The sequence below is a fragment of the Coregonus clupeaformis genome, chromosome 29 (assembly GCF_020615455.1).
Source record: "Coregonus clupeaformis isolate EN_2021a chromosome 29, ASM2061545v1, whole genome shotgun sequence".
Taxonomy (NCBI): Eukaryota; Metazoa; Chordata; class Actinopteri; order Salmoniformes; family Salmonidae; genus Coregonus; species Coregonus clupeaformis.
The window spans coordinates 33,828,603-33,854,081 of record NC_059220.1 but is presented as its reverse complement, the minus strand read 5'-3'; positions in this window follow the sequence as shown (position 1 = coordinate 33,854,081).

Genomic DNA, 25,479 nt, shown 5'->3' with positions numbered 1-25,479 from the left:
TCCTGTTGATGTTCCTTTTCCCGTTCACGCCCTAGATAGTCGTCCGTTGGGTACGGGCTTGATCAGGGAGGTCACGGCGCCACTTAGGATGTGTGCGCAGGGGGATCATCAGGAGATGATTCAGCTGTTCCTGATTGACTCTCCTGCGTATCCGGTGGTGCTGGGCATGCCCTGGTTGAGTACCCATAACCCAGTGATTTCGTGGCAGGAGAGGGCTCTGATGGAGTGGTCTGCTCAGTGTGTGGGTAGATGTTTGGGCGTTTCCGTAGGGGCTACCTCGGTGGAGAGTCCAAACCAGGTGCCCGCATTGCACATTCCACCTGAGTATGGGGATTTGGCTATTGCGTTTAGTAAGGCGAGGGCGACGCGGTTGCCACCCCATAGGCAGGGGGATTGTGCGATAAACCTCCAGGCAGGAGCTGCGCTCCCACGGAGCCATGTGTATCCTCTGTCTCAGGAGGAGAAGAAAGCTATGGAGATTTACATAGACGAATCACTGAGACAAGGATACATACGGCCGTCCACTTCTCCCGCGTCCTCGAGTTTCTTTTTCGTGAAGAAAAAGGATGGTGGTTTGCGCCCATGCATCGACTACCGTGGTCTCAATCAGATTACGGTGAAGTATAGTTATCCACTCCCGCTGATTGCGACCATGACTGAGTCGTTGCATGGGGCGCGTTTCTTCACGAAACTAGATCTCAGGAGCGCGTACAACTTGGTGCGCATCAGGGAGAACGATGAATGGAAAACAGCCTTTAGTACCACCTCGGGCCATTACGAGTATCTGGTCATGCCATACGGGTTGATGAACGCTCCATCAGTTTTCCAATCATTTGTGGATGAGATCTTCAGGGACATGCAGGGGCAGGGGGGTGGTGGTGTACATTGATGACATTCTCGTGTACTCACCTACCCGTGCTCGAGCATGTAGCCCTGGTGCGCAAGGTGTTGCGGAGGCTGGTGGAGCACGACCTGTATGTGAAGGCAGAGAAGTGTCTGTTTTTCCAGGAGTCGGTCTCCTTTTTGGGTTATCAGTTGTCTGCGTCCGGGGTGAGGATGGAGGTAGATCGAGTGTCGGCCGTGCGTAATTGGCAAACACCAACCACTGTGAAGGAGGTGCAGCAGTTTTTGGGGTTTGCAAATTACTACAGGAGGTTTATCCGGGGGTTTTGGACAGGTGGCAGCTCCCATCACGTCTCTGTTGAAGGGGGTCCGGTGCGTCTGCAGTGGTCGGCCGAGGCGGACAGGGCGTTTGGGAGGCTGAAGGACCTGTTTACCTCGGCCCGGTGCTGGCGCACCCGGATCCCTCTTTGCCGTTCCAAGTAGAGGTGGACGCGTCGGAGGCCGGTTTAGGAGCCGTGCTTTCACAACGATCTGGCGCGCCACCTAAACTCCGCCCCTGTGCTTTTTACTCTAAGAAGCTCAGTCCGGCGGAGCGGAACTATGACGTAGGGGACAGGGAGCTGTTAGCCGTGGTACAGGCTCTAAAGGTGTGGAGGCACTGGCTTGAGGGGGCTCAACACCCTTTCCTCATTTTGACGGACCACCGTAACCTGGAGTACATCCGGGCGGCGAGGAGGCTGAACCCTCGCCAGGCAAGATGGAGTATGTTCTTGACCAGGTTTACGTTTAAGATCACGTACATCCCTGGGTCACAGAATGGCAAGGCAGATGCGCTGTCTCGGCGGTATGACGCGGAGGAGAGGTCCGTGGAGCCCACTCCCATACTGCCTGCGTCGTGTCTGGTGGCGCCGGTAGTGTGGGAGGTCGATGCTGAACTCCGAGCGGGCGTTACGCACCCGACCCTAGTCCATCACAGTGCCCGGAGGGTCGGAAGTACGTTCCGCTCGAGGTTCGGGATCGATTGATCTATTGGGCTCACACGTCACCCTCCTCTGGACATCCGGGTATCGGCCGGACAGTGCACTGTCTTAGTGCCAAGTACTGGTGGCCCACGTTGGCTAGGGATGTGAGGGTTTATGTTTCCTCCTGCTCGGTGTGCGCCCAGTGTAAGGCGCCTAGACATTTACCTAGGGGTAAGTTGCTACCCCTGCCCGTTCCACAATGGCCATGGTCCCACCTCTCAGTGGACTTTATAACAGACCTTCCCCTCTCCCAAGGGAATACCACCATCCTGGTCGTTGTGGACCGGTTCTCTAAGGCCTGTCGTTTGCTCCCCATGCCGGGTCTTCCTACGGCCCTGCAAACTGCCGAGGCACTGTTTACCCATGTGTTCCGGCACTACGGGGTGCCCGAGGACATTGTGGCTGATCGGGGTCCCCAATTCACCTCCAGGGTCTGGAGAGCGTTTATGGAGCGGTTGGGGGTCTCGGTGAGCCTCACCTCGGGCTACCACCCGGAAAGCAATGGGCAGGTGGAACGCGTAAACCAGGATGTGGGTAGGTTTCTCAGAACATACTGCCAGGACCGGCCGGAGGAGTGGTCAAGGTACGTTCCCTGGGCCGAGATGGCCCAGAATTCCCCTACGCCATTCCTCCACGAACCTAACCCCATTTCAATGTGTGTTAGGTTACCAGCCGGTTCTGGCACCCTGGCAGCAGAGCCAGATCGAGGCTCCTGCGGTGGATGAGTGGGCGCGGCGCTCGGAGGAGACTTGGAACGCTGCACACGTCCACCTGCAGCGGGCCCTCCGACGTCAGAAGGCGAGCGCTGATCTCCACCGCAGTGAGGCACCGGTGTACGCACCTGGTGATCGAGTCTGGCTCTCTACCAGAAACCTGCCCCTCCGCCTGCCCTGTCGGAAACTGGGTCGGCGGTTTGTAGGGCCATTTAAAGTCCTGAGGAGGTTGAACGAGGTTTGTTATAGATTACAGCTTCCTGTGGAGTATAAGTGTATTAACCCCTCGTTCCATGTGTCCCTTCTCAGGCCGGTGGTAGCGGGCCCACTCCAAGAAGATGAGATCTTGGAGACTCCTCCGCCCCGTTGGACATCGAGGGGCACCGGCGTACTCCGTGAGATCCATCTTGGATTCGAGACGTCGGATGGGGGGTCTCCAGTATCTAGTGGAGTGGGAGGGAGTACGGTCCGGAGGAGCGGTGCTGGGTGCCGAGGAGAACGTGTTGGACCCGTCGCTCCTGACGGAGTTCCATCGGAGGCATCCGACGCGCCCTGCGCCGCGTCCCCCTGGCCGTCCCCGAGGCCGGAGTCGGCGCGCGTCTGGAGCCGCGCATCAAGGGGGTACTGTCACGGTTTCGGCCGAGGCTGCCTCTCCTCCTTGTTCGGGCAGGCTTCGGCGCTCGTCGTCTCCGGAATTCTAGCTGCCACCGATAGATGTTTCATGTTCGTTTGCTTTTGTCTGTTTGTGTCACACCTGTTTCTGTTTTACGTAATTAGTGTCCTATAAGTTTCTCGTTGTGTTTGTCATGTGTTGTGTATGATTGTTTTTCGTCAGTGTTGTGTTTTGCTCGGTTGAGCATATTTTCTCCACTGCGCTGGAGCACAGTTGCACTTGTTCGTGCACCACTTCGTTTGTCGCACCTGTTTGTGCGCATTTGCCTTTTCGCCTTGTGCGTAGTTTAGCTGTTGGGCTTAGTTGTCCAGTTGCCTGTGTTGGGCCAGAAATACAGCATTTGGAACCTACCGTCGGCGTCCTGCATTTGATTTCCTACACTACACCTACACACGCCCTGACACCTAATTGACAGAGTGCAAAGAAGGAAGCCTGTACAGAATACAAATATTCCAAAACATGCATCTTGTTTGAAACAAGGCAAAAAATGGGCCAATACAATACAACACATTACTGAGTACCACTCTCCATATTTTCAAGCATAGTGGTGGCTGCATCGTGTTATGGATATGCTTGTAATTGTTAAGAACTGGAGAGTTTTTCAGGATAAAAAATAAACGGAAGCACTGGCAAAATCATAGAGGAAAACCTAGTTCAGTCTGCTTTCCACCAGACACTGGAAAATGAATTCACCTTTCACCAGGACAATGACCTAAAACACAAGGCCAAATATACATTGGAGTTGCTTACCAAGACGACGTGGAATGTTCCTGAGTGGCCTAGTTACAGTTTTGACTTAATTAGGCTTGAAAATCTATGGCAAGACATGAAAATGTCTGTCTAGCAATGATCAACAACCAACTTGACAGAGCTTGAAGAATTTTTTTAAGAATAATGTGCAAATATTGTACAATCCAGGTGTGCAAAGCTCTTAGACACTTACCCAGAAAGACTCACAGCTGTAATCACTGCCAAAGGTGATTCTAACATGTATTGACTCAGGGGTGTAAATACTTATGTAAATGAAATATTTCTGTATTTCATTTTCAATAAATTCAAGAGGTATAAATACTTTCTGAAGGCACGGTTTAGATTTTTTTCGAACGGCCTTAATGTGAATTAGGAACTAGCGTCAAACGCCTCAGATCCTGTAACATATCATATTGTGTGTTGACTCTGTACAATTTGAAAATTCATTCCGACTGAGAGAACAGACATCTGTCTACCTGCCAAGGAATCATGGCTTTGTAAATAGCTTTATCTTCTGTGTGACATCCTTTGAGGGACAAGGTGATGAAGTATTTCCACATCCCGCTCTGCCTCTCTCTCTCTCTCCTCTCTCTCTCTCTCTCTCTCTCTCTCTCTCTCTCTCTCTCTCTCTCTCTCTCTCTCTCTCTCCTCCTACCCCTCTACTCCTCTTGATCCCTCCATCTCAGTAGGGTTAATAGAGGCCTAGAGTGTGATCAGTCCCTGTCTCATTTCTCCTGCCGTCTGCTAGCTGCTTGACTAAATGTTAATCTAATTGAAGCCACGATGCCTCTGATGACAAGCTGACATCACAGACAAATTTGATTTGTTTCTCCGCAGCGAGAGCGAGGAGCCTATGCTACTGTGCCCGCACCACGCCATGCCATACCGTGCCATGCCGTACCGCGCCACCCTGGCCCTCTGACAAAGGAAAGGAGGTGGCGCTATAGATAGAGTTTATGGAGATTAATGGAGCTGGGGGAAATATAGTCTACTTCTACAGTTTTACAACAGGAACTGACAGAGAGACTGTACAGCACTAAGCAGCAGGCGAATGAAAAGTATAGGACATTTTGTAACTAAAAAAGTATACATGAAATACTGTAGCATAAAGTTTACAGTATACAGTATGTTTATATAAAATGTGCAATTCGAAAGCGTATGTAAGCAAACTCACCTGAATAGACGTTTAAACAAACATAAAAAATATCATAGATACGATCTCCACATGTCACGACTTCCTCCGAAGCTGCCTCCCCTCCTTGTTCGGGCAGGCTTCGCCGTTCGTCGTCACCGGCCTTCTAGCCACTGCCGCTCCTCATCTCATCATTCCATTTGTTTTGTCTTGTTTATTACACACACCTGGTTCATATCCCCTAATCAGTACCTGTATAAGTATTCCCTCTGCCCCCCTTGTCTTTGTGTGTGAGCATTTTGTTGTTTGTATCGCGCTGAATATTTACCCGTGTATGTTTGGATCCCAGTGCGCTTTTAAGTTGCACTGGGATCGTGTTTACGCATTGCTGCGGACTACCTTATTGGGCTGATTAAAGCATATTCCTTCTTCACACTCCTGCACCTGACTCCATCCATCCCCTCGCCCACAGAATCACACACCCAACAGCATGGAGTCAGCAGAAAACGGGAATATATGCCTGGCGTCGTGGAGCGGGTCTGGGAGCACTCCAACATGCTAGCCAGCTTGGGCGAAGCGATGGATCGGGTTCTCCAGGTCGTCCAACGCCTAGAGAGGAGAGGACCCGACCCTTCGGGACCAGCTGAGCGACCAGATCCAGCCACCCACACCCCAGCACCCAGAGGGATTCACCTAGGGAGTACGAAGGGACAGCGGCCCGCTGCCAGGGATTTCTCCTGCAGCTGGACATCCAACATCAGCCCGGCTCCCTCGGAGCGGGAGAAGGTGTCCGCCCTCGTCTCCTGCCTCTCGGGGAAAGCCCTGGAGTTGGCCAACGCGGTCTGGAGTGAAGGATGAGACGCGTTGGACAACTACGGGGCGTTTGCTCGCCTCTTCCGGGCAGTCTTTGATCATCCCCCCGAAGGAAGAGAGGCCGGCGAACGCCTGGTCCATCTGAGGCAGGGGACGAGGACCGCACAAGACTTTGCCCTGGAGTTTAGAACTCTAGCGGCAGGGTCCGGGTGGAACGAGTGGGCCCTCATTGACCACTTCCGGTGCAGCCTGCGGGAGACGTCCGATGGGAGCTAGCCTGCCGGGATGCCACGTTGACTTTCAACCAGCTGTTGGACATGGCCATCTGGTTGGACAACCTGCTGACTTCCAGAGGACGTCCTGGAAGGGGCCTGCCCGTTTCACCCCCCGGATTACGTTCCGATGGAGCTGGGTGGTGCAGCGATCCGGGAGAACGAAGGACGACAGCTCCAGTGGCACTCTTGTGGCAAGAGAGGACACTCTGCTGCACGCTGTCGTCAGAGTTCTTCTGGGTCTGGAGGCGGCAGGCAGGGCACTCTCGCGTCACTTCAGGTAGCGCAAACCCACACTCATTCATAGCCCTGTGCTGCGCACTTCACCATACACATCAACATACCTGATTACACGGTAGTTCCCCATTGTAAGGCGCTGGTCGATTCAGGCGCAGCTGGGAACTTTATGGACAGGTCCTTAGCTAATAGGTTATGTATCACATTGGTTCCCCTACCCATTCCATTTCCCATCAAAGCACTTGACAGTCAACCATTATGGTCAGGTTTTGTTAGGGAGCGTACAGCACAAGTCACGATGATTATGCAGGAGACCCATAGGGAGCAAATCACCTTTTACATGATTGAGTCCCCTAATTTCCCTGTTGTGTTGGGTCTTCCCTGGCTGATACTACACAACGCCACCTTTTCATGGCTGCAGAGGGTTCTCATGGGGTGGTCGCGAGAGTGTCAGGGTAGGTGTCTAGCTGTTTCCATGGTGCAACCATGATCAAAAGTCCAGACACTACCTCCACCATGTGCATTCCCCCCGAATACCTCAATTTGGCGCACGCGTTTTCTAAAACGCAGGTGACCAAATTACCACCCCATCGGGCGGGGGATTGCGCAATAAACCTCCGGGTAGATGCTGTGCCTCCCAGGAGTCATGTATATCCGTTGTCGCAGGCTGAAACGGAGACTATGGAAACATACGTCTATGAGTCCCTGCGCCAGCGGTTCATATGTCCCTCCACTTCACCTGCCTCCTCAAGTTTTTTTTCGTGAAGAAAAGTTCTGCGCCCTTGCATTGATTACCGGGCACTAAATCAAACTACCATTTGCTACAGTTACCCTCTACCCCTTATCCCCTCTGTTATCGAATCAATGCATGGGGTGCGCTTCTTCACGAAATTAGATCTCAGGAGTGCGCACAACCTGGTGCATGTCCGGGAGGGGGAAAGAGTGAAAGACAGCCTTTAGCACAACCACGGGGCATTATGAATACCTGGTGATGCCGTATGGGTTGATGAATGCTCAATAAGTCTTCCAGTCCTTTGTGAATGAGGTGTTTTGGGACATGCTTGGTTGCGGTGTGGTGGTCTACATCGATGACATTCTGGTGTATTCCGCTACGCGCGCCGAGCATGTGTCCCTGGTTCGCAGAGTACTGGGACGACTGTTGGAGCATGACCTATATGCCAAGGTAGAAAAGTCCCTGTTCTTCCAACAGTCCGTCTCCTTCCTCGGATAACACAGGGTGTGGAGATGGCGGAGACCGCATTTCCGCCGTGTGGAATTGGCCGACTCCAACCACAGTGAAGGAGGTGCAGCGCTTCATTGGCTTGGCCAATTACTATTGGAGGTTTATCCGGGGCTTTGGCAAGGTCGCAGCACCCATCACCTCTCTGTTGAAGGGTGGGCCGTCCCGGCTCCGCTGGTCTGCTGAGGCTGACAGGGCTTTCAGTAACCTGAGGGTTCTGTTCACCTCAGCCCTGGTACTGGCCCATCCCGATCCATCATTGCCATTTGTAGTAGAGGTGGATGCGTCCGAGATAGGGGTAGCTGCTGTCCTATCCCAACGCTCGGGCACACTAACCAAGCTCCGCCCCTGTGCCTTCTTCTCAAAGAAGCTCAGCCCGGCGGAGCAGAACTACGACATTGGTGATCGGGAGCTGTTAGCTGTTGTCAGAGCCCTGACCGCGTGGAGGCACTGGCTCGAGGGGGTGAAAAAACTTTTCCTCGTCTGGACTGATCACCGTAACCTGGAATACATCTGGGCAGCAAGGAGGCTGAACCCTCGCCAGGTCAGGTGGGCCTTGTTCTTCACTAGGTTTGATTTCACGCTTTCCCACATACCAGGCACTAAGAACATGAAGGCAGACACAATGTCACGGCTGTACGACACAGAGAAGAGGCCCATAGACAACACCCCCATACTCCTGGCCTCCTGCATTGTGGTGCTGGTAGTGTGGGTGTTGGGCACGGACATCGAGCGGGCGTTACGCACAGAGCCATCTCCACTTCAGTGCCCGGCTGGGCTGCGATACGTGCGGTATATTGTCCGTGATCGTATTATCTATTGGGCACACACGTCCCCCTCCTCTGGTCACCCAGGCATCGGCCGTAACAGTGCGCTGCCTGACCGGGAAGTACTGGTGGCCTACCTTGGCTAAGGATGTGAGGGTGTATGTCTCCTCCTGCTCGGTGTGCGCCCAGAGTAAGGCACCTAGGCACTTTCCAGCGGGTAAGTTACACCCCTTACCAGTTCCACAACAGCCATGGTCCCACTTATCTATTGACTTCCTAACCGATCTTCCCCTCTCTCAGGGCAACACCACCATCCTGGTCGTTGTGGACCGCTTTTCTTAAGCTTGCCGCCTCCTTCCTCTGCCCGGTCTCCCCACGGCCCTGCAAACTGCGGAGGCTCTGTTTACTCACATCTTCCGGCACTACGGGGTGCCAGAGGCCATCGTGTCTGACCGGGGTCCCCAGTTTACGTCCAAGGTCTGGAAGGTGTTCATGGAACGTCTGGGGGTCTCGGTCAGCCTGACCTCTGGGTTTCACCTCGAGTCTAATGGGCAGGTGGAACGGGTGAATCAGGATGTGGGTAGGTTCCTGCGGTCCTACTGCCAGGACCGGCTGGGGGAGTGGTCGCTGTTCTTGCCATGGGCCGAATATGCCGGCACTCCTCCACTAACCTAATCCCTTTCAATGTGTCTTATGGCATCAGCTGGTTCTGGCACCGTGGCATCAGAGCGGGTCTGGCTCTCGACCCGGAATCTGCCCCGCCGCCTGCCCTGCTGGAAGCTGAGCCTGCGGTTTGTGTGGCCGTTCAAAGTCCTGCGGAGAGTAAACGAGGTTACGTATAGGTTACTACACCCTCCAGATTACAGTATTAACCCCTCGTTTCATGTGTCTCTCCTCAGGCCGGTGGTGGCTGGTCCGCTCCAGGAGTCTGAGTTGCGGGAGGTCCAGGCATTCTGGGTCCGTTCCATCCTGGATTCGAGGAGTCGGGTGGGGGGCCTTCAGTACCTCGTGGAGTGGGAGGGGTACGGTCCGGAGGAGCGGTGCTGGGTCCCGGTGAGGGATGTCCTCAATTTCGCCCTGCTCCCCGACCTCCTGGCCGTCCCCGAGGCCGGTGACGGCGCGCTGCTGGAGCTGCCCATCAATGGGGGGGGGGTGCTGTCCTCTCCTTGTTCGGGCAGGCTTCGGCGTTCGTCGTCACCAGCCTTCTAGCCACTGCCACTCCTCATCTCATCTCATCATTCCATTTGTTTTGTCTTGTTTATTACACACACCTGGTTCATATCCCCTAATCAGTACCTGTATAAGTATTCCCTCTGCCCCCCTTGTCTTTGTGTGTGAGCATTTTGTTATTTTTATCGCCGGGAATATTTACTCGTGTATGTTTGGTTCCCAGTACGCATTTAAGTCGCACTGGGATCGTGTTTACGCATTGCTGCGGACTACCTTATTGGGCTGATTAAAGCATATTCCTTCTTCACACTCCTGCACCTGACTCTGTCCATCCCCTCACCCACACCACAATCATTCCTCCAACAGAAATGAGAAGCCTATAGACTGTGTGCGTGGGCGTGTGTGTGTGTGTGCCAGTGTGTGTGCTTGTATTAGTGTGGGTTTACTTGTGTGCATTTGGCATATCCTTGTTTACCGAGCATGATGTTCCTAATTACAGGGGCATTAAATGAATAGTCACTTAATTGATTCCATTTGGCTCTAAAAAGATAAATCAATAATTGGGATTCTTCACACTTCCAGTAAGTAATGCTGTATTAAGAGGACAACTTTAAGTGAAGAAATTGATTATTTGGTAATTTACCCTCCTAAAATGTATTTTTAAGCTGCGAGGGACTGCCCTGGTAAATGATGTGTGTATGTGTCTGAGTGGGGGGGGTTGCTCCTCAATGAGCTTAGGGATGTGTGTATGCTTATGTGTATTTGTGTGTGTGTGTGTGTGTATGCTCATGAGTGTATGTGTATGTACAGTATGTTGTGCGGGTGTGTGTGTGTCCTGGCCTGCATTGTCTCTTAGCTTAAAGCTAATGGACAGGCTCAAGTCCCTGCAGCAGGTTGCCAATATTTCAATCTGCACTGTAATTAATAATTAATTTCATGCTCTGTCTCTGACCTCAGAACAAGCACAGGACTCTCCTGACTATATAGAGAAGCCCGCTGAGTTGAGATTTCATTACACCTTGCTCTGCCCCAATCAGGTGGGCTTTGGTTTCCTCTGTGAGGGAGAGAGGGAGAGACAGAGAGAGAAAAAGAGAGAGACAGAGACAGAGAGATGGAGAGAGGGAGGCTTCAAGGTTATAGACCTCTATAGATGCCACAGGAAACAGACTATAACTTTCTGTGTTACACTTTAGCTGTCCCCTACGGATGTTTTTTAGATGTTCCACTTACTATGAACAAGCTGATCCACTAACTATTGTCAACAATAGTTGTAGTTGATCTGTACTACATCCGTGGAACATCTATATGGGTCCAAGTGTGTGGACAAACTTATAGTGTAGCAGTGATAAAGGCTCCATGATCAAGATATAGTCACAGACACACAGACATAGTTAGACAGGGGTTTGAAACCGGGGCTAACTGGGGCAGAGATACGTCTGGTCCCCAATCAGGTGACGTGCTCTGCACTGTAACAGAAAACTGTAATTTGTACGGTAATTTTGGGTATTATTAACAGTAAAATACTCTGAAATGTTTTACTGTAGCATACTGTACATTATGGTGCATTGTGGGAAAATGTTGTATCCGGGGAAAGAATTGCTGTATTTCTAATGGTACTGTAATTCCACCCCACGGAATACAGCACCGTACCGTATCTTTGACCACTAGTGGGTGCAAGGTATTGTTGTTTCTGGCTTATTAACCTCTTAAGGATCTGACCCTTTTTATCAATTTATGTCTAAAATGACATACCCAAATCTAACTGCCTGTAGCTCAGGACCTGAAGCAAGGATATGCATATTCTTGATGCCATTTGAAAGAAAGCACTTTGAAGTCTGTGGAAATGTGAAATTAATGTAGGAGAATATAACACATTAGATCTGGTAAAAGATAATACAAACAAACAATATGCGTTTTCAATTATTTTTTTGTTCCATCATCTTTGAAATGCAAGAGAAAGGCCACAACATAATATTGCAGTTTAGGCGCAATTTTGAGCAGTGTGTGTGCAAAGTTTCAGATTGATCCAGTGACGCATAGCAATACTGGACTATTTTGTATCAAATCTGCCCAAATGTGCCGAATTGGTCAATTGATACATTTTCAAGTACATAACTATAGAGAACATACAAAAATGATATGATAATACAAAGTGTAAGTTTACACACTCCCAGGAATGTCATACATTTTACATTTTAGTCATTTAGCAGACGCTCTTATCCAGAGCGACTTACAGTTAGTGTGTGCATACATTTTCATACTGATGGATCATTAGCGTATACACTAACTTGTGGAGCTAGAGACAGCAGGGGTTCAAACTGTAGAACCCAGTTCCTACATTTGAGTATAAAAATTGATTTTATCAAACAAAACTATGCTACATGTTATGTCTGGGACCCTTAGGATGACAAATCAGAGCAATATTACTGAATGTAAGTACATTATTTACCTTCAGAGGTGAATGTATCAAACCAGTTGCCGTGATAATTTTGTTGTTGTTGTGCACTCTCCTCAAACAATAGCATGGTATACTTTCACTGTAATAGCTACTGTAAATTGGACAGTGCAGTTGGATTAACAATAATTTAAGCGTTCTGCCCATATAAGACATGTCTATGTCCTGGAAAGTTTGCTACTTACAACAGTCATGCTAATCACATTAGCGCACGTTATTTCAACTGTCCCGTAGAGGTTAACATATTTTGAGATGTGCCTTGTAAGTGGCTATATTTGAGTAAGAATGCTGTACCAATTTAACTCCTAAGTGGTTATAGTGCCCCATCAATTTAAAATGTATAGGGGACAGATTGGAAGCGTTTAGTGAAGGCCTCTAGAAGTGCAAGTGATATAAAACCCAACATTTTCATTAATATGCTGTAATGTGTTTTCCTACACTGTAAAAACTGTAACTTGTTACAAGTTACTGTTTTTACAGTGTAGGTAAAGAAAGCACTTCTTTACAGTAATGTACTGTTACGTTTCTTTGGAATTTACAGTAACGTAATGTAAAAAACAAACAAATTAGACAACCTGCTTGCGCCAATCCCTTGTAATTACAGTAAAATACTGTGAAATACAAAACCCTCCACTCAATGAATTTATTTAATTCATCCATTCATTCCAATTACGGTAGCAAAATCATTTTTACATTATAATACAGTACATTTTACGGTATTGTACTGTTTGTCATTTCACAGTACTTTCTTTGATTCCGTATTTACATTACAGTAGGTGTACTGTAATATGAAATACAGAATTTTACTTGCCACTGAGCTGTCTGTAAGTTATTGCAAATTCATGGCTGACAGAGAGAATGCTGTTCCTGATTGTCATGGAAACGAGGACCTCAGCATTGCCCATTCATGAGCTTATTTACAGCTAGACAGGGCACTGCCTTAAGCTGGCACCTCTTTAATGTGTGTGTGTGTGTGTTTGTGTGTGTGTGTGTGTGTGTGTGTGTGTGTGTGTGGACCCGAGGTGGTAAATATTCTGTCTGATAATGAGTTGTTTGTGTCCTCAGTCAAGCTCTGGTAACTCTCTGAATCAGTGGAGGCTGCTAAGAGGAGGACGGCTCATAATAATGGCTGGAATAGAACAAATGGAATGGCATCATACACATGGAAACCATGGAAACCATGGGTTTGATGTATTTGATACCATTCCATTTATTCCGCTCCAGCCATTACCACAAGCTCGTCCTCCCCAATTCAGGTGCCACCAACCTCCTGTGCTCTGAATATGAATGTGAAACATTTGGATATGTGACCCTACTCCAGCACACACTTTCTCTCTCTCTCTCTCTCTGCGCGTCTCTCTCTCTCTCTCTCTCATCACACTCCCTTCAGCTCTCTCTCTCTTAAACTATTTCTCACCCCCTTCACCCGCCTGTTGTTGTCCCCCTTTAGTCTGAATTCTCCCTCTTTTCCCTCTGTCTTTCTCTCCCCCTTTCCCTCTCCCCCCTCTGTCTTGTTCCCTTACTCCCCCCTCTGTCTTGTTCCCCATCTCCCCCCTCTCCCCCCTCTGTCTTGTTCTCCCTCTCCCCCCTCTGTCTTGTTCCCCCTCTCCCCCCTCTGTCTTGTTCCCTTACTCCCCCCTCTGTGTTGTTCCCCATCTCCCCCCTCTCCCACCTCTGTCTTGTTCCCCATCTCCCCCCTCTGTCTTGTTCTCCCTCTCCCCCCTCTGTCTTGTTCCCCCTCTCCCCCTCTGTCTTGTTCCCCCTCTCCCCCCTCTGTCTTGTTCCCCCTCTCCCCCCTCTGTCTTGTTCCCCTCTCCCCCTCTGTCTTGTTCCCTTACTCCCCCCTCTGTCTTGTTCTCCCTCTCCCCCTCTGTCTTGTTCCCCCTCTCCCCCCTCTGTCTTGTTCCCTTACTCCCCCCTCTGTCTTGTTCCCCATCTCCCCCTCTGTCTTGTTCTCCCTCTCCCCCTCTGTCTTGTTCCCCCTCTCCCCCCTCTGTCTTGTTCCCCCTCTCCCCCCTCTGTCTTGTTCCCCCTCTCCCCCCTCTGTCTTGTTCCCCCTCTCCCCCCTCTGTCTTGTTCCCTTACTCCCCCCTCTGTCTTGTTCTCCCTCTCCCCCCTCTGTCTTGTTCCCCCTCTCCCCCCTCTGTCTTGTTCCCTTACTCCCCCCTCTGTCTTGTTCCCCATCTCCCACCTCTGTCTTGTTCCCCCTCCCTCCCCTCTGTCTTGTTCCCCATCTCCCCCGTAACCTGTTGACCTCTGTAAACCTGGAGAGGTAGTCCCGGTTCAAGTTGGTCTCTCTGTGTGTGTGTGTGTGTGTGTGTGTGTGTGTATGTGGTCTGTTTGGCCATTTTGAGTTCCTTGGACTCCCCAGGGGAGGAAAGGGCCCTCAATGTAATCATTCCTCCCTTTTTTGATTGACTACTTTATATGGTGTTTGTGCATGTGTGTGTTTGTCTGTGGGTGTGTGTGTGTGTGTGTGTGTGTGTGTATGCCAAGACAGATTTCTTTGAAATGAGGATTGAATGCCACAATAGGAAAACACTTCCATCAGACCCTCTCAACTCCCTCCATTGCAGGGAAAGCCTCTGGGAGATCGGGAACATTTCACATGTTTTTATGGGAATACATACATCTTTTATTATCTGGAGAGAATGGGAGAGAGAGAGAGACTATTTCTGTACTAAACATATTTGGAAAAACTGAACCTAAGGCCGGGTTTCAATTCAATCGCCCTTTTAAAGGCAATGTTACTTTGTTAGTGTAAATCACATTCAAGATAAAACCTTCAGACCTCTAGATACAGTATCAACCATGAGAGTGTATATTTTCATGCACAGAATGGGTGCTCTATCTACTGACTTCAGTTTCTATCTCCTCCTCACAGAGACAGAGATGTGAGGTGAAGTCCTCTAACAGGCTCTATGGAGGATCTGTCCACTACAGTCAGTTTCTACCAGATGATATCTGTTCTTACTGCCTGTTTTACGAGATATTTACCCTGTATCCCACCTCCTCCACCTCAGAAATACACACATACACACACACACCCTCACACCCTCACACACACACACACACACACACACACACACACACACACACACACACACACACACACACACACACACACACACACACACACACACACACACACACACACACACACACACACTTTATAATTAGATCAGAGAGCAGGGATCTGTGACAGTGGCTGTAGTTACGTCTGTAAAAAGAGAACATCTCTACCTTGTCTCCTCATATTGTGTCTGTCAACACAACTACCAGGGCGGGCTCTGTGTGTGTGTGTGTGTGTGCGTGTGTGTGAGCTGCCAGATCGGGGACAGGCAAAAGGGGTTAGGGGCCGCTTCTCGACGCTGACGTCCTGTTCGGTCTTGTCAGACCCCGCTGGACATCACAGTGTGTGTATGTGTGTTGTCGTCCAGGCCACTGCTAGCCCTCTGGTCAAGATTCCGTAGCAATCAGTCGACACACTGCCCTGTAGCTGGAGCCCTGGCCCTGCCATAACCTCCCTCACACACACACGCACGCACACACACACGCACGCACGCACGCACGCACGCACGCACGCACGCACACACACACACACACACACACACACACACACACACACACACACACACACACACACACACACACACACACACACACACACACACACACACATACACGCACATACACACAAATGCACACACACACAAAGACAAACACACACACACCAGCCAGGTCACTCGATTTCCAAGACGATATTTAATGTTTGTCCAGGTCCTCAGGATGTTGGGAGATGCCTTCAAAATCAGCCAATAGGGGCAACAGTGAGTGCTATAACCATCAAGTAGGATTGCGGCTTGCTAGGGCATTGTGGACGGGGATGGTGGATGGGTGTAAACAGCAAGCTCCAGCTCAGCAGGTCATGTGTTCAATCCCAGTGCCCTAGCACTCATTTAACAATTTTCTGTTTTAACTCTATCACAAACCTTAACCCTTACCTAAACAATGACTAAACGTAACCATCAAGTTGTTTCTGTTGTAACCCTATCCCAACCCTTAACCTTTACCTTAACCATTTAGAATTAATGCCTAAACTTAACCCTTCGAAATTTGACGTTTATCCCCCCTCCACTTCGAATACTGAAAAGGCAAACCATGAGATCTTGTTGCATACACACAGATTCCACATCTCTCCTAAGTGCTCTACATGCCCTCTATATCAGCAGCTGGTGTGTGTGAGAATGATACGTGTGTGTGTGTGTTGTGTGAGGGAGGTGCAATCATGTAAATGCCCATTAAGCATGTGCTCCTACTCTTAAGGACAACATAATTACTTTTTATTTATTGACATGTTAATTGATGCGGCGTGGTAATTGATCGTTGTGTCTGTAGTGGTGTTAGCTAGTGCTGACTCTATCAAGACATGTTCTACCTGTTAGAATCCACTGGCTGGCAGCACACACGCACACACACACATACAGACAGAGGCAGGGATGGAAGACAGGAGTCAGGGAGAGAGGGAAGAGGAGGGGAGAGAGCATGTCAAAGTACCATGCACCACACGTGCCAAAACCTTTCCTTCTCCCCACTCCCCTTTTTCATCTATCTATCTATTTATCTATTTATCTATTTATCTATTTATCTATCTATCTATCTATCTATCTATCTATCTATCTATCTATCTATCTATCTATCTATCTATCTATCTATCTATCTATCTATCTATCTATCTATCTATCTATCTATCTATCTATCTATCTATCTATCTATCTATCTATCTATCTATCTATCTATCTATCTATCTATCTATCTATCTATCTATCTATCTATCTATCTATCTATCTATCTATCTATCTATCTATCTATCTATCTATCTATCTATCTATCTATCTATCTATCTATCTATCTATCCTCCTTCCTCATCATCCTTTATACAGTACCATTCTGCCATAGTTCTTCTTCCCCTCTCCTCCCTCCCCCTCTCTCTCTCTCTCTCTCATCCCTCTCTCTCATCCATCTCTCTCTCTCTCTCTCTCTCGCTCTCTCTCTCTCTCTCTCTCTCTCTCTCTCTCTCTCTCTCTCTCTCTCTCTCTCTCTCTCTCTCTCTCTCTCTCTCTCTCTCTCTCTCTCTCTCTCTCTCTCAATTCAATTCAATTTAAGGGCTTTATTGGCATGGGAAACGTATGTTAACATTGCCAAAGCAAGGGAAGTAGATAGTAAACAAAAGTGAAATAAACAATAAATATTAACAGTAAACAGTACACTCAGAAGTTTCAAAATAATAAAGATATCTCTCTCTCTCTCATCTCCACCCCTCTCTCTCTTTCCCTCCCTCCTAGAATCTGATGCCAACCATGTTGGCTGTGCCAGGCGGGTGATGATGATGCCAAGCCAGAATGACACTGTTTCCCTTACACACACACGCACGCACACACACACACACACACACACACACACACACACACACACACACACACACACACACACACACACACACACACACACACACACACACACACACACACACACAAACACACATACACACACGTGCGCGTCTCTCCCTACGGACCCTCTTAATTAGACTCCACCTGTCCCCTGCGGTCGCCGTGGCAGCAGAGACAAAGGGAGGCTCACATGTTTGGACGTGTGTGTGTGTGCCCCTATCCCCTCTGTCTGGGGCCTATCTTTAGCAGATGCTCACAACCATCCCCATCTCTTTCACTGAGCGGCGCTATCATTAAAGTGTCATTGAGAAGTGACACCACTTAATTTTAGCAGCTTTCAGTGGGCCAAAGAGGAGATGCTGGTGAAAGACCGTAGAGGAGGAGAGAGGAGGAAAAGAGGAGACATAATGGGGGAAAGACAGGTATGAGTTTACTGGCCTGATGGGTACTCTTACACTGCACTCAGCATTTTACCAAACAAAGCAGCTGCATTGGGATGGCCCGCAATGGATGATGAGAGGAAAGATGCCTGTCATTATCCATACGGGCCTCCTCTGTAGCTCCGTTGATAGAGCATGGCACTTGCAACGCCAGGGTTGTGGGTTCGATTCCAACGGGGGGCCAGTATGAAAAAATGTATGTTGATAGGTACACATACACATCCATGCATGCACAGACTCTCTCATACACACACTCTCTCACTCCCTCTCTCTCTCTTTATTGAATCTGTCCTCTGATGGCGTCTCTGGTCTGTGTCAGTAATGAATCCAGTTTTTCGAGACGTCAGGTGAGAACCAGCACTTCCTCTGTCTCCCCTAAAATACCTCTGACTCACACTGTCTGGGTTGGTGTTTCTAAGAGAGAGACAGAGACAGAGACAGAGACAGACAGAGACAAATCTAATCTAATTTTATTGGTCGCGTACACATATTTTGCAGATGTTATCGCAGATATTCAACTAGTCTCAAGAAAGCCAGTTTTATTGCTTCTTTAACCAGCACAACAGTTTTCAGCTGTGCTAACATAATTGCAAAAGGGTTTTCTAATGATCAATTAGCCTTAAAAGGATAAACTTGGATTAGCAAACACAATGTGCCATTGGAACACAGGACTGATGGTTGCTGATAATGGGCCTATGTACGCCTATGTAGATAATCCATTAAAAATCAGCCGTTTCCAGCTACAATAGCCATTTACAACATTAACAATGTCTACACTGTATTTCTGATCAATTTGATGTTATTTTAATGGGCAAAAAATATAATTTTCTTTCGAAAACAAGGACATTTCTAAGTGACCCCAAACTTTTGAACGGTAGTGTATATTCTGGAGCCCTGACATCGCTAGTTCTGATATTTCTTAATTTGTTTCTTACATTTTGGGGGGATTTGTGTGTATTGTTTTGTATTGTTAGGTATTACTGCACTGTTGGTTAGAGCCAGTTTGCGCTGTTCTGTGAAGGGAGTAGTACACAGCCTTGTACGAGATCTTCAGTTTCTTGGCAATTTCTCGCATGGAATAGCCTTAATTTCTCAGAACAAGAATAGACTGACGAGTTTCAGAAGGAAGTTATTTGTTTCTCGCAATTGTTAGCCTGTAATCGAACCCACAATTGTTTTATTGCTTCTTTAATCAGCACAACAGTTTTCAGCTGTGCTAACATAATTGCAAAAGGGTTTTCTAATGATCAATTAGCCTTTTAAAATGATAAACTTGGATTAGCAAACACAACGTGCCATTGGAACACAGGACTGATGGTTGCTGATAATGGGCCTCTGTACACCTATGTAGATATTCCATTAAAAATCAGCCGTTTCCAGCTACAATAGTTGGGAATATGGCAGAATACTCACTCCGCAAGGCAATTAAACTGGCAAAACATCAGTATAGAGACAAAGTGGAGTCGCAATTCAACGGCTCAGACACCAGACGTATGTGGCAGGGTCTACAGACAATCACAGACTACAAAAGGAAAAGCAGCCACGTCGCCGACACCGACGTCTCGCTTCCAGACAAGCTAAACACCTTCTTCGGCCGCTTTGAGAATAACACAGTGCCACCGACGAGGCCCACTACCAAGGACTGTGGCCTCTCCTTCTCCGTGGCCGACGTGAGTAAGACATTTAAGCATGTTAACCCCCGCAAGGCTGCCGGCCCAGACGGCATCCCTAGTCGTGTCCTCAGAGCATGCGCAGACCAGCTGTCTGGTGTGTTTCCGGACATATTCAATCTCTCCCTTTCCCAGTCTGCTGTTCCCACATGCTTCAAGATGGCCACCATTGTTCCTGTACCCAAGAAAGGAAAGGTAACTGAACTAAATGACTATTGCCCCGTAGCACTCACCTCTGTCATCATAAAGTGCTTTGAGAGACTAGTCAAGGATCATATCACCTCTGACTTACCTGTCACCCTAGACCCACTTCAATTTGCTTACCACCCCAATAGTTCCACAGACGATGCAATCACCATCACACTGCACACTGCCCTATCCCATCTGGACAAGAGCAGTACCTATGTAAGAATGCTGTTCATTTACTATAGCTCAGCATTCAACACCATAGTAACCTCCAAGCTCATCATTAAGCTCGAGGCCCTGGGTCTGAACCCCGCCCTGTGCAACTGGGTCCTGGACTTGTGAAGGTAGGAAACAACATCTCACTTTGCTGATCCTCAACACTGGGGCCCCACAAGGGTGCGTGCTCAGCCCCCTCCTGTACTCCCTGTTCACCTATGACTGCGTGGCCAAGCACGCCTCCAACTCAATCATCAAGTTTGCAGACGACACAACAGTAGTAGGCTTGATTACCAACAATGACAAGACCGCCTACAGGGAGGAGGTGAGGGCTCTGGGAGTGTCGTGCCAGGAAAATAACCTCTCACTCAACGTCAACAAAACAAAGGAGATGATCGTGGACTTCAGGAAACAGCAGAGGGTGCACCCCCCTACAGTGGCGGCTCCTGAAAAAATTCTCAGGGGGGGCAATTTTTCTGATGATTTAGGTGACCTACACACATTTTAAAAAAGATATGTCCAGCAACAACATGAAGACAGGGGCAGCATATAAGTCAATACCAGAAGCATTTATTGACTGATCTCAAAAGTGTTGGCTTACCAGGGTTGGTGGAGCCCTCAGTTTCATCTTTGCCTCGCAGCTAACTCAAACACTCCGCAAAACTTCACACACTGGATTAGCCGGCTGAGGATGTGGCGGTTCTTGCTAATGTCGTAGTAAATATATTTGTTATAGTGAATATGGAATATGATATGTTGAGTAAAATGTTGTGCTAAGATCTATTTAGGTCAGGAGCTGGTTATAAGTTCTGTTCCTATCCAATAACAATGGACAAAAGGGTCCTATCTTGTCAGCCTTGTCAGCAGGTGGCCAAGGACAACACCCACGCCATAGGCCTCTCAGTTCTTCCAACTCACGAGTTCTTGCTCTGAGGACACACACACACACACACAAACACACACACACACACATCATCACTGTTAAAAACACACACACACACACACACACACACACACACACACATCATCACTGTTAAACACACACACACACACACACACACAAAAAACCCCTCTCTTAGGCTGAACATTTGAAGACAGAGAACCCGACTCAGAGCCAATGCAACAGTGACAGTAGCCTGGAGGGGACCTCGCCCAACTCATCAGGACCAATCAGAAGATCAGAACTACTAGATTCAACCTACTTCATTTATTGCATAAAATGTCTGCACACAATGTTTGGGGCTCTCTTCAGATAATAATAATAATAATAATAATATGCCATTTAGCAGACGCTTTTATCCAAAGCGACTTACAGTCATGCGTGCATAAATTTTTGTGTATGGGTGGTCCCGGGGATCGAACCCACTACCTTGGCGTTACAAGCGCCGTGCTCTACCAGCTGAGCTACAGAAAGTGGATACTCATGGATGCGCATCGCAATTGTAAAATGTCAACACAATTGGAGACACCACGTCATTTTTGGAGACATGTTATTGACAGTAAACTATTGTAGATGCGACTGCTAACTAAATAAAACATTTTAGCTGGCTAGCTAATCATCTTAGCTAAATGTGGGGCAAACAATTCAGTTATTTACCGTTAATTTGAGGGATTGGGGTGAAAGAAATCGAGTTACATAGTGATACTTTACGATATACTGTATTGACAATATCGCAATATTTTAGCGCTAGTTGGCTGTACCTGCACCAAAACACCATTATTGTTCCTTCATAGCTTGTTCTCAATCTTTTCACATTGGGAGCCAATTTGTTTTCAGCACTTTTATTTCCATGACTGATCAAAACTCGTTCTCATGGCTTTCTGATCCCTCTGCAACAGACATATGGTGCGCAATAAAATCACAGTATCGAATCGCAATACGTATAGAATCATGAGACTCGCAATGCATATATCTTATCGTGAGGTTCATTTGCCACAACAAATCTCTTCGCTAGCAAACGCGATGTCTTCTCCAAAACGGCAATGTGTCTCCAGCAATGTTTACTTTTTTGACGTTCTATGGCATCTCCACTTTCCAAGCATATATGACCACATGTAATATTTTGGTAAGTGATGCAAATAATGAACTATGTAGGGCCAGGATGTAAAATATATGTAGCTGCAGCAATTTCTCTTATCTGATATGGTAAGTAATGGGGCTTAATGTATAGCTCCCTAAGAGTTTGACGAACGGGTCCGTGCACGCGATTCCAGATATCTTTACCTCTGAATAAACTGCCTTTATTATACCATATCCACCCTGTCCAAAGTCTCTACTTGGTCTCAGTTCTCCAGTAAACTTGTGATTATCAACACTAACCTCATCGTTGTGGCGGCGGACAGCTAGCCTGTATCCCTCATCCAGTTGAGTGGCAATGTTATTTTTTCGTTCAGTACCAATCTTTGGAAAATCCTCGGGTGTAGGACTTTCCGCCTTTAGTAGAAACCTGTTGAATTATTAAATTTGGTCTGGGAGGTCCTAATTGTTTCGTTGCCAATTTATCTTCATTTGTTCGCCGACAAAAAGGAACTTCTTTCAAAGACACAATCCGCTCTTTTCTTAGTTACGTTCATGGTTACGTTACGTATGACGAAAGCGCGTAAGTGCAAGCCCTCAGACACCCATAGAGATTGTATTGAAAGCTCTGAAATTTGAAAAAAATAGATTTTACATGGGAGTCTATGACAGACTTCTGGGCGATTTTCAACCTGACTGAAATCGCCCCAAAAGGGGGGGGAGCCATTTGAAGCACGACTTTAGCCTGATTGGACATTACAACACTGATAACTACTGTTGCCATGATATAATTGATTAGAAAAAAAATCCCTTCCTTTTCCCGTTTGGCAGTGCGTCGCCCATATCGCCCTATTGAACACACCGCCCCTGCCCCCCTATCCACATCGACGGGACCGCAGTGGAGAAGGTAGAAAGCTTCAAGTTCACCCCGCTATCATCCAGAAGGCAAGGTCAGTACATGTGCATCAAAGCTGGGACAGAGAGAATTAAAAACAGCTTCTATCTCAAGGCCATCAGACTGTTAAATAGCCATCACTAGCACATTAGAGGCTGCTGCTGCCTATTGAAATCACTAGCCACTTTAAGAAATGGAACACTAGTCACTTTAATAATGTTTACATATCTTGCACTACTCATCTCATATGTATATACTGTATTCTATTCTATAATATTCTACTGTATCTTAGTCCATGCCGCTCTGTCATTGCTTGTCCATATATGTATGTATATATATATATATATATATATATATATATATATATATATATATATGCTATATTCTAGCTATTCTAGCTAACTAACTGGCTGAATAAGTTGACGACGGACTCGCTCAAGCTGTCGGGACTAACCCAGAACTTTACACAACGTTAGACACGGACACGAATGATCTGCTTGGCGTGTTGACACACTGGTGGTTTGTTGTGGCCGAGTATTGGTGCTAAACCGTGTTGTTGGAGGCTGGCATGCTAGTTGGCTGTGGCGTCATAGGATTCGGTGCCCTGGACGGTTTTCATGGAAGAATACTGTACCAAGTTAGCTAGCTGAATAAACTAAGTTAGTCTATTCCTAGAAAACATTGAACCGCTGTAGTTTACAACAATTATAGTTTCTGAGGTGGAAGTTGGGAGAGTTATATTTGGGTGTTTCAGTGAAACGTAAGTGAGGGAAGCCCCGCTCTCTCGCTTTCCCAGATGTTTAGTTCATTTCATTCCGATCTCCTTTGCATTATTGTAGCCATTTTCTGTAGCCTGTCAACTATGCGTCTGTCTATCCCTGTTCTCTCCTCTCCGCACAGGCTATACAAACGCCTCACACCACGTGGCTGCTGCCACTCTAACCTGGAAGTCCCTGCACGCACGACCCACGTGGAGTTCCAGGTCTCCGGCAGCCTCTGGAACTGCCGTTCTGCGGCCAACAAGGCAGAGTTCATCTCAGCCTATGCTACCCTCCAGTCTCTCGACTTCTTGGCGCTGACGGAAACATGGATTACCACTGAAAACACTGCTACTCCTACTGCTCTCTCCTCGTCTGACCATGTGTTCTCGCATACCCCGAGAGCATCTGGTCAGTGGGGTGGTGGTACAGGAATCCTCATCTCTCCCAAGTGGACATTCTCTCTTTCTCCCCTGACGCATCTGTCTATCTCCTCATTTGAATTCCATGCTGTCACAGTCACTAGCCCATTCAAGCTTAACATCCTTATCATTTATCGCCCTCCAGGGTCCCTTGGAGAGTTCATCAATGAGCTTGACGCCTTGATAAGTTCCTTTCCTGAGGATGGCTCACCCCTCACAGTTCTGGGTGACTTTAACCTCCCTACGTCTACCTTTGACTCATTTCTCTCTGCCTCCTTCTTTCCACTCCTCTCCTCTTTTGACCTCACCCTCTCACCGTCCCCCCCTACTCACAAGGCAGGCAATACGCTTGACCTCATCTTTACTAGAAGCTGTTCTTCTACTAATCTCACTGCAACTCCCCTCCAAGTCTCCGACCACTACTTTGTATCCTTTTCTCTCTCGCTCTCCTCCAACACTACTCACTCTGCCCCTACTCAGATGGTAATGCGCCGTAGCAACATTCGCTCTCTCTCTCTCTCGCTACTCTCTCCTCTTCCATCCTATCATCTCTTCCCTCTGCTCAATCCTTCTCCCTCCAATCTCCTGATTCTGCCTCCTCAACCCTCCTCTCCTCCCTTTCTGCATCCTTTGACTCTCTATGTCCCCTATCCTCCCGGCCGGCTCGGTCCTCCCCTCCTGCTCCGTGGCTTAACGATTCATTGCGAGCTCACAGAACAGGGCTCCGGGCAGCCGAGCGGAAATGGAGGAATACTAGACTCCCTGCGGACCTGGCATCTTTTCACTCCCTTCTCTCTACATTTTCTTCCTCTGTTTCTGCTGCTAAAGCCACTTTCTACCACTCTAAATTCCAAGCATCTGCCTCTAACCCTAGGAAGCTCTTTGCCACCTTCTCCTCCCTGCTGAATCCTCCTCCCCCTCTCCCCCTCCTCCCTCTCTGTGGATGACTTGGTCAACCATTTTGAAAAGAAGGTTGACGACATCCGATCCTCGTTTGTTAAGTCAAATGACACCGCTGGTCCTGCTCACACTGCCCTACCCTATGCTTTGACTTCTTTCTCCTCTCTCTCTCCAGATGAAATCTTTCGACTTGTGACGGCCGGCCGCCCAACAACCTGCCCGCTTGACCCTATCCCCTCCTCTCTTCTCCAGACCATTTCCGGAGACCTTCTCCCTTACCTCACCTCGCTCATCAACTCATCCTTGACCGCTGGCTATGTCCCTTCCATCTTCAAGAGAGCGAGAGTTACACCCCTTCTCAAAAAACCTACACTCGATCCCTCCGATGTCAACAACTACAGACCAGTATCCCTTCTTTCTTTTCTCTCCAAAACTCTT